General features: G+C 37.0%; 1 protein-coding gene across 2 annotated transcripts in view; it reads left to right on the forward strand.

Moving 5' to 3' along the window:
* The window catches only part of Ctnna3 (catenin alpha 3), a 1,475,129-nt gene that overhangs the window by 1,311,430 nt on the left and 152,446 nt on the right, over positions 1 to 11,253 (forward strand). The gene's annotated exons all lie outside the window — the stretch shown is intronic.

Genomic DNA, 11,253 nt, shown 5'->3' on the forward strand with positions numbered 1-11,253 from the left:
AGAGAGAGAGAGAGAGAGAGAGAGAGAGAGAGAGAGAGAGAGAGAGAGAGTTGTTTTTCTCTAACTTTTGTGGTAAAAGTAGCCTACGATTGTCTTTCATCTGAGTTTATAAATAGCACCTTTTCATAGCCAGAAAGTATTTGATTATATGTCAGGTGGAGCCTCCATGTTGAGATTAGAATTTCTGCTGATTACTTGGTTTGTTAATTTGCTTAGAGCTAATTCATACCAGGAACTATCTAGAACACATAATATCTAAGTGTGATTTTCTTCAAATCTAGCTGCTATCATTGTAAAGATGTAAAGTCAGGAAGTGTCAATAAAGAAGAAATGTGTTTTGCTGCTGGTAAACTTGGTTCCAGTAGCTGGTGGAGTATATCTATGTCACTGGGATCAAGCTAGGTCTCAAGGCTGACAAACCATTGCTAGAGCAAAGTTTAATTAACAAAAAGGCAACATTACATTTGGATAAACAGGACTGTTTTTACATTTAGGATTTATATATGTAGACAATGGATCCTTGTTTTAGACACTTCAGATTTCTTCATTTAGAAAATGAGGCTTACATCATATGTTTTTCATGTTTCCTTGGTAACTTCAAATGAGATGATATTTATGGGGGTGCTTCATAAGTTTTAATATTTAATAATGAAAATGTAAAACTTGTCTTATCTCCACATTTACTCATATTTACTCTGTGACCTGGTTATGATCCAGTTAGATGAACTCTGTTGTGTCTTTCACAGGACTGCTTATATTTTCAGGATCATTCCGAAATTTTTCTACAGTGTGGAATTTCTTCCATCTATATAGAGTTCTGTAGCAATCCTGTTTCTCCTTATTGTCTCTGTGTGAAAACCTCACCACAGCAAGTAACAAGACTGTCTGATCTGCTAGGAGCAAAATTCTGTTTCACCTACCTCCCACCTCTGCACCTTTATTTTCCACTATGTACATTCCAAATGACTCAGATGTTCTTTCCGTCTCTCTCTAATCCTTGCCTGTAATTATGCTGTGAAATTCCTTTGGAAAAATGTGTAGTCATTATGAATCACATATTTCTACTTCCACCCCTTTGGGGCTGGTATTCACATTCCTTAGATCCATTCTTCACTAGTATATTCTCTTTCAATTTTTTATTGGAAATTTTTAAGTATGGTTTCCACATGTTCTCAGTGGCTCCCCTTTGGAAAATATGAGTTCAAATGTATACAGTGATGCATAGCTTGATAAACTTTATTTGGCCACAGTTCTAAATCATTATAATCTGTTGTGGTAATAATTAATATTAACCAGGTGTTTCTACACCACTTTCAATTATTTAGTTCCCAGATAAAAAATACAAAACCTTTATATTTATGATTAGTCTTATAAGTACTAGGGCTGAGCAGATATCCACCCTCTATGCTATTATGTCTACTTCCCTATCAATAACCCTGAGTTATAACTTGCTATGTTCCATCTGAGATGCTCTTACATCCAATTGGCCAGCCCTCATGACCATATTTTCATATCTTACTTACCCCATGACATCTTCTCCTCTCTTCACCTTCTCCCTCCCTTCTTGAGGCCCTGCCTCAGACCCCAAGCCCGGGAACGAAAACCATGCCTAGCTCAGCTATAGGCTGTAGGCATCTTTATTCAACCGATAGTTATAAATTAAGGAGCATTGTTGTGTAGCATTACTTGGTGTATGTGAGGAATCCCTCATCCCTGAGACAACTAGATCTTGGGGGTCAGTATTTAGCACTACCATACATAGCAAAGGAGCAAGCCTCAACCTAACCTGTCTCAAACAGTTCTACTTCTTGGTGACTAAGCACTCAAACACATGAGCCTATGAAGTCCACCTGCATTGAAACCACAACAATAACTTTTTTGATAAGTGGAGAAAGTTTTTACAATCAGATTCAATTATCATTCATAAGAGTTTTCTTAGGACCTGAAGCTGCTAGGACACATTCTATATTAGTTGTAGAGATAAACAACCAGTACCAGGCAAACCTGATGTAGTCCTAAGGGAATAAGAGACAGAAACCAACTCAGAGGAACAAACCTGTATAGTGGTGGCATCTTGCTACAGTGGAATCTAGTTGTCAACAGTAAAAATAAAACTGTTTTAAATTTACTTATTTCATAATATACACAATTTAATCTAACAGCACATTTTAATGTGCATCTGTCTTGTCAGTTAGTTATAACCTACTTTATCTTTAAATTAGGTTATCGAAACCAAAAGGAATAGGACAAGGCTGTCTCTGATATGAATCACTTGACCAGGGCCAAAAAAATTGTTTTAATAAGTTTCAAAATCTTAGACAGACATTGTATGTCCCCAACAATTTCCTATTTCTTCTAATGAGAGAGTGATGCCTTGTCCCTTACTCTTGTGTCTGAGATCTTATCTTCCCACTATACTCAGAATTTTTGTTTTTGTGCCCATTATACTGCTTCTTTAAATCCATTTCATGAATACCAACACTTTGGTGAAATATCATAAGGTCCATCATGAATTTTCTCCGAGAATCATTTGAATACTTACGCCAGGCACTGTGTTAAATTCATGGTCTCTGGGAAGACAAGCATCTGATTCCTTCCTGTTCATTGCGTGATGAAGGACTCAACATTCCTTTTTCATTTTTGCTTCTTAAATTATGCACACTCTGTTATATTGGACATGCGCTAGAACCAATTTCAGATACTACTTAGGCAGTGAGTGACAGTTATTTACTATCATTTTATTTTCTGTGTTCCACTCCTAGTAGCTTTGGCTCAGCATCATACGTTATAGCTGTCATCAGCTGTAAATGCCATTGGGTATTGTAAAGGTCTGTAACTAAAAATAATGATTCAGAGTCTGCAGACAATGAGAGACAAATATTAAATGACCAATAGCGTTTGCCTTATGAAGTGGCAATTGGAGAGCCAAGCAAACATGATTATCTCAATATTGAGCACGGGAATTCTCTGGACCAACGGTGCGATTATAGCTACTGAACAGGTCCACAGTGGCACGGGAGTGTGGTTGTGTAATAGATTTGCAGAAGATTGTTCAAAGAGCTTATTGTGTATTCTGTTTGTGCTTTAATCAAACATAATACAGGATTTAAAAAAACTTATAGTTTCAAAATAAATGAGGTAGGAAAATGGATTTCTTGTAAGGCTTATGATAGGCTTATTCCTAAGTTTATGATCATAAAGCCTTTGTGAATCCACCTTTTCTTAAGACTAGGCTACATCCAAGCTAAATTATATTTTTGTATAAGCATAGCCGTTCTGAGTATTAAGTAATATATTGTAGTTCACACAACATCTTTCAGTTTATATTTAGTTCTTTTAAACTAAAGACTTGACATTATTTTTTTTTTCTTTTTCTCTCCTTCATTTTGGAAAGTAGAGAATAAGATTCAAAGCATCCAAGTAGTTTATGCCAGGCATGTTGATTGTGACAAAATTCACAGGTTTTCTGTTCTCATGCACAGTTTCTAGAACAGCACACTTACGATGTAGATTAAAGCTCTACAGTCTCAATATGGAATTGGTAGTACAAGTCTCCCCTGGGAAAATCATTCATGGAACCAAAGATCATGTCATGAAATCATTCCTATTGGCTTATTTTTACAAAACATTCTTTATTAAGTGTACTTAAATGTTTTAATCTCCCTTCTAGCCCACCTCCCATCAGAAGCAGTGGAAAGGAAAGGTTAATAGGGCAAAGGAGCATATGGACCTGTTTAGAAATAGATCTTTGGGGTGAATCCAATCTGCATTTTCAGTATCTCGGCAGTTTAGTTCACGTGAATCAATAGTAGTAGCTCAATCCACTCACAAACACCATTCGTGAATGAGGAATGGTAGACTGATACAGAAGAAACTGCGACTTAGGCTAATTGGCCTAAGTCTGAGGAAATGGCAAGAAGCCACTGGAATATTACCAGATGTTCTTTGGTGCATTTGTTTCTACAAAGTTATGACAAATGATGATCAGCAAATAGTGGTAAGACAAATTAATTCCACACCAGCATCATCAGCAAAACCAGTATCAGTAAAGCCCAACAAAGACCAGCAAAGAGTGACAAGGTGAACCAGTGCCACACAGTGTTGTTTACTGTCTGTTGGATTATATTTATACTTTTGCCAAAATGACATGATCTCTCAATCGTTTTGCTCTAGCAAAACATCACATGGCTCTCTTCCAGGCAGCTTCAAGAAATACACCACATGTCTGTTCTTAGCAAAACATCTTCCCATGTGTCTTCTTCAGCAGAAACATCCTCTTGTAAGAGTTTCAAGAAAAATAGCACCTAAAACAAGTTATTCTCAAAAGAAAACAGAAATTCCCACTTCACATTCCTACCTGAATCTTATAAAATTTTAAATATTCCAATGCTAGATCTTCTAACAATTGGAAGATTAGTTTGATAATCTAATACATTCAGCATCTACCTGGCAATGCCAATTCACTCATAATTTCCTGTGGTAGCTCACTTCCCCTTGATGAATGGGGCTTTAGGCAAATAGCTTTGGACAGCAGGAGATTTTATAGGGCAATAAACTCCATTCTTTCCACATGCAACTCACAAGAGGAGAGGCAGTTGTGTTGCATATGCCCACTATTGAGCTGACATTTTGTCCTGTTTCAAGAATAGAAAAAGATGATCTCTAATTCTCAAATACTTCTCCGAATTATCTTCTGCAATTGGGATGACAAAGGCAGTCAAGTAAATTATTTCTGTAAGGGAGCAGCTGAGAGAATGTTCCTCAAACTTTTCTTTTTGGGTGACAACTACATGTTTAGAGATGCTTAATAAAGTAAATTGAAAGTACGTAGTTATTGAAATGCAGGGTAGAGTGGTTCAGCTTCTAGCCATGCCAGAAGCGTAGAAGTCAAGAGTATGATATTTAGAGTCACATAACAATAGATTCGAGTCTTTGCTATATTATTTAGAAAAAAATGACTGTGAAAAAGTTCTATTTCTGATGCTCAGTCTTCACACTGGTAAAGTGATAACAGTATCTAATTCATGTGGACTTTAAGAATAAATTATATATGGGAGAAATTAATTCAATTCTTGCCACAGAGGATATATTCTATCAATTTGTATTTTATGTTCTTCTGATATTATGACAGCAATAATATTCCATAATTTCATTTGTTAGGGTTTCATTGACCTCCAGCCAAATATAGTCCAATTTTTAATGGAAATTTCTAGAAATAGATAATTCATAAAATTTAAATTTCATGTGCTCACTATTGATCCATCTTACATAGGAGGTAAATGACTCTTATTCAGCCCATCCATTCTGTGTCTACCTCCATCTGATTACCCATCATGTTGTTATTTCAGTTCTCAGGTCCACTTTATTGGTATTAACATTTCAGGTCTGTGCTTGAGTAAGTGTTATTTCATCCAATAGTGGCCCCAAGTTGCAAGAGTAGCAATGCTGGCAATTTTAAGAGTATATTTCTATAAGTATTCTATTTTGTTACTTGATGAAAAGGAATATAATTCATAAATTTGGCATTGGAATAGCTTCTATACATAGAAAATTTGATACTATGTGTAGCCTCAGACATCCATGGAACACCCATCCCCTAGCTAAGGAAGTAAAGTAAGACATTTGCTTTCATGGTACTGAACATTTTGACATCTTAAATACTCTGCTACTGAAAGTCTTTTGAAGTATTTGTTTCTGTTTTGCTTTTTGAAAAAGGTAAGGCATCTGGAACACTTCAAAAGTTTAAAAGGAATTTGGCTTTGATATGATTCATGAATGATACCAGAATACATGTGACTACATAGGGTACATTGGAGCTGAAATAGAGACCAAACAATTAACTCTTTACAGTAGAGCAAAACAGAGAAAAAAAATACCCAAGAATGGTCAAGTTCTTGTGTTTTTCATTGTTGAGTAGAGGCTTGGTCCAGTCATCTGGGAATTTTTCTTCGTTGTATTGTTGTGGTAGCTTGGCAATCCATATATTCTATCTCTATCAGAGGTCTCAACCACATTTATAAGGTTGCATTTTATTTTATTTTCCACCATTTATGTATTTCTTCATTTTATATCCAGATTGCAGTCCCTCTTCTCCTCTCAGGCCACCATCATAGTCTTTCTTCCTTCCTTACCCTTTCTTCTTCACCTCTGAAAAGGTAGATCCTCACCCCTGGGTACCAATCCTCTCTGGCACCTCAAATCACTGCAGGACTAGGTGCATTCTTTTGCACTGAAGCCAGACAAGACAGCCCAGCTAGTGGAGCAGGATCCACAGACAGGCAACAGGGTCATGGTAAGCCCCTGCTCCAGTTTTTCAGGACCCACATGAAGATGAAGCTGCACATCTGCCATTCCAGTCCTGTTGCAGGAATATTGAAAGAATTGGTGAGTTTCCTCAGTTCACCCAGGTACTCTTTGCCCACAGTTCTGCTGTCTCTAGGTGAGCCTCTGTACAGCGTCCTTCCCGGCTCCAGTTCACTGGCCTCAGAGCCACTTGCCTCTTCTCAGTCATTTACCCCCAGTGGCAAGTTGTCATAAATCCCCTTAAACCAGTAAATCAAAACTCTAGAAGCTTGTCTTTAATTGGTCAGATTTAATCAATAAACTCTCAACTCACTAGACGCCCAAAAAATAATTTAAGAGACAATTCATAGTGATACAAGCTGCCCACCTGGATTAGACAAGTTATCCCAATTATTCTATCCTCTTATTATATTCATAACTGCCTGTGGCTATTTAAAGCCATGCAGAATCTGGATCATCTTTCTTCTGCTCCATCTTCCTTCCTCTCCCTACCTGTCTCCTCCATCTCTATTTCTGCAATGTTTTGCTCAGCCTCCCTTTTCCCTATCCAATCACAGGTTTCTTGTATTACTATTTAAAGTGATTGGACAGGGAAAACTCTGCTATACAGTCCTTGTGTGTTCTTTCATTGGTGGCTCACTCTCTGGAAGACCCCAAGGATCCAGGTTAATTGACTCTTTTGGTCTTCTTCTGGACTCCTTATTCTATCCAGTTTCCTCAATCCACATTTTTTTAAAAGGCAGGGAATTCAGAAATGTATAACCTTACAAAGATGGTCATAACCTATAATAGAGACAGAAAAGTCTCATTCTGGTAATTCCAAACACCTCAAAGTTTCACAGAAAGTGAATTCCTATTTTTTTTAATGATACATACTAATTATAGGGAAGAGACTGGAAATCATATCCCAATATTGGCATGTTGGAGGTAGTTTTTCCTAAGTAAACATTTAAAAATTACACCTTTCTGGATGGTCCTTCCTTCAGGTGCTGCTGTGAACTTTGTCTCTGTAATTCCTTCCATGGGTATTTTGTTCCCTAGTCTAAGAAGGAACAAAGTATCCAGACTTTGGTCTTCTTCCTTCTTGAGTTTCATGTGTTTTGCAAATTGTATCTTGGGTATTCTCTTGGGTATTCTAAGTTTCCTCTTATCAGTGAGTGCATATCATGTGAGTTCTTTTGTGATTGGGTTACCTCACTCAGGATGCTGTCCTCCAGATCCATCCATTTACCTAAGAATTTCATAAATTAATTGTTTTTAATAGCTGAGTAGTACTCCATTGGGTAAATGAACCACATTTTCTGTATCCATTCCTCTGTTGAGGGACATCTAGATCTATCACATATACAACCACAAAACTCAAACACCTAGGCAGATGCCAACAAAAGCCTGCTGACAAGAGCCTGATATTGCTGTCTCCTGTGAGGCTCAACCTGTGCCTGGCAAATACAGAAGTGGATGCTCACAGTCATTCATTGGACAGAGCACAGGGTCACTAATGAAGGAGCCAGAGAAAGTACCCAGGGAGCTGAAGAGGTCTGAAGCCCCATAGGAGGAGCATCCATATGAACTAACCAGTACTTCCAGAGCTCTTATACCACCAATCAAAGAAAACATATGGTGGATCTTGTGGCTCTAGCTATATATGTAGCAGAAGATGGTCTAGTTGGTCTTCAATTGGAGGAGAGGCCATTGGTCCTGTGAAGGTTCTATGCCCAAGTATAGGGAAATGCCAGGACCAGGAATGGGAGTAGGTGGGTTGGGGAGCAGGGCGGGAGGGGATAAGGGAAATTCGGAGGGGAAATTAGGAAAGGGGATAACATTTGAAATGTATACAAAGAAAATATCTAAAAAATAAAAAATAATAATAATTTAAAAATTACCCCTTTCTCTAGCTTTGCCCAAGATGTGCCCAGTGTTTCTTCCCTTCCCATACAGCTTAAAAGCAATCAAAGCTTTAAGTCTGCCCTGTCTCCCACAATTAAACTAGAACATACGTGGTGGCTTACAAATGAGGGTTGGTAAAAGGGGACTCATTCAATAGTTCTAAATAAGGACAGCAGTCTTTCTGTGAAGGTATCTGAATCTACGATCTCTAAATGCTGATACTGTTTCTGTATACTTTTTATACTTACATTTTTTATTTCAACCATTGTCAGTTCATCTTTCAGGATGAAGTTCTGACACTTTTAAAAGGGCTTCTTAGCCATATAAATTACAGCTCAAATAAATGTATTTGTGAGTTTAACATGCATTTATTATTTACCCAGGAGAATTTCATAGCTTGTAAGTCCACGCTTCTCTAAGGGAATATCTCTGAGGCCATTGAGTCTATATCAGCTCTATAAATAGTAGCAAATTAGAAGAGGAATGAGAGCAGTTGCCTAGGTTACTGGACACAACCTCAAAATGTCAACAGCATCAAATGAATCGGAGCATATCAAATCTTAAAATGATTCTTGGTGGATTAAAAAAAAAAATCTACCCATGTTCACTGCAAGTTCATGTTGGCGATACAAATAATTACCTCATTATTGCGTGTCTACAGGCAGTTAGCCGAATGTCCTCCACTATGGAAGTATGAAAAAAAAACACAAATGGGTGGTTTATTGAAAATAAAGAATGGAATGGTTTTTAATAAGCCCCATTTATTATTTGAATATGCTTCCAATAATAAATATATACTGAATTACCATACAGCATATGAAGAGATGTGACCTCATTACCTTCTTCATGATATAATTTGATATAAAAAACAGTGCAAGGAGACCTGGCTAAAATTATATGATACAGCAGCCCTTCCACAGAACACTGGGACCTTCCTGATTATGAACTTCTTTCATCTCAGTTTCGCTTCTGGCCATCCATCTGTTTTTACAGATCTTGTATTTTTTCCTTGGATTTTTTGTTTATGTACATGTATGTGCACTTGTTTGTATGTTTATATTCATGTGGATCCTTGAATATGTGTGCAGTTGCGTGTACTCATGATGAATATGCGTGAGGTTCAGTGGCAATCTCCTCAGGTGACATTCAGCTTTAATTTTAAAGACATGCTCTATATTGGCCTTAAGCTTGCTGTGAAGGCTTGGCTAACTGACTACCTCCTGCTCCCACCTCCACAATATTGTTGCGATCACAGTTGGGTACCATACTGACTGGTTTTCTTATAAGCGAGATGAGGGACAGGGTTAGGCTTACACAGCTAGCTCTTTACATATTTGTGTTTTCACTGGGCCCATCTCTGTTTATAAACATCAGGGGTCCATTGTATTTCTGTTCTACATCCCAAGGTTCTCCAGCTCTTCCCATTTTTCCTAGACATTCTTATGTAGTACAAGGATCTGTAATCACATCTCACAGCTCCAATGCAGTCCTTTTCTCCTAGACTTTGCTTTCACATGGATACAGGCCTGCCTGCTTCCTGCAACTGATAGTTCACATATAACATCCACTATTTTCAAGGTTAAATACCTCAACTTATCCCACAAACTTACTCAAAATATATAGCTTTGGACAATCTTGGAAATTCAACAAATTCACTTCTAAATCTGAATAAATTTTTTTAGTCCTTCCACAATTTGTCTTAAATACATTCCTGTTTTCCTAATTTATTTAGATTTTTCTAGACTTATCTGTAATTTCTATAGTGTCTACTATTAAGAACTTGCATCAGGAAAGAATTTGGCCTAGGGTACTATGATAGGAAACCAAAGCTAGAATAAAGTCTGTGCTCCATTTTGCTAAAAGAACGAAAACAAAAATAAAACAAAAACAAAACAACAAATTGGCTGAAGATTTTTCAGAGATGAAATTACAGGAGTTGAGTATCATTTCCATTGCTAATCAGTTTGACTATAAGAAATAGTAAACTGATGGTAAATGTCTTTCCATGATGAAATGTTCCTCTGAAAGTTATGCTCCTCCTCTTCTGAAAAACTGATGAAATTAGAGAGAATCTGGCATATCTTACTTTCAAATGAATGGTTCCCACCTTTCAGAGAAGGACATTTATATGCTGTAAAATGGACAAGCTTTTAAGAATATTTGTTTCTCAAAGAGGCATAGGAATGATTTACAGTCATAAACATAATGAAGAGTAGAAAGTCCAGGAGCCCCATTGGGAATGACTGAAAGTTTATTCTTGCTCAGGGAAGCATTAGGGCAGTCTAGTCATGTCCTCAGTTCAGGTTCAGACATGGTCTCCTGCATCTGGTCCTGACATTGTATCTCCTTCCACTTTTATTACCTCTCATTCTCTCTCTTAAACTCAAGTGATATGTCAAAAGGCACTTGATATTTACCACCATATTTAGAAAATAAGACTCTGGGCCTGAGTGCCATTTCTTGTGGTGTTCATATTAAATTCAGCTCATCACTGCCATATGTAAGGGACCTTCAGATTTGGTGCTTGCTTCTATCGTCCACATCTCAGTTCAATTGGTTCCCTCTAGCCCCTCCTCTTTCTATATCAGCTACTATAAGGCATTTGACTTCCTCTCGAGCATTTATCTACCTGTGAAGGTCATAGTCACCTCAGCACCTGTTTTTTTCCTCTTCACCAGGAAATACTTATTCTTCTGTAGAATTCTATGTTGACTCAGAATTTCATATCTAAACAGTCTCACTCAATCATGCACCAGTGATACAAATATCTTCACATCATAGCATTCATTGTTAGCATGGAATTTCTCATTCTGGCTTTTGAACTCTAAATTAGAGTTTACTCTATTAAACTATTAATATGAGGAAACACGCTTGTCTCAGTGCTTTCAAGTTTAGAGTGTTAGATTACTGTGTTGTACATGAATACATACATATATATATATATATATACATATATATATATGTGTATGTGTGTGTACACATATGTATATCTATCTCTCTATAGATATACATATGTGTATACACACACACTTATATATATATAATAATTATATATATATATAT

The sequence above is a fragment of the Mus pahari genome, chromosome 9 (assembly GCF_900095145.1).
Source record: "Mus pahari chromosome 9, PAHARI_EIJ_v1.1, whole genome shotgun sequence".
Taxonomy (NCBI): Eukaryota; Metazoa; Chordata; class Mammalia; order Rodentia; family Muridae; genus Mus; species Mus pahari.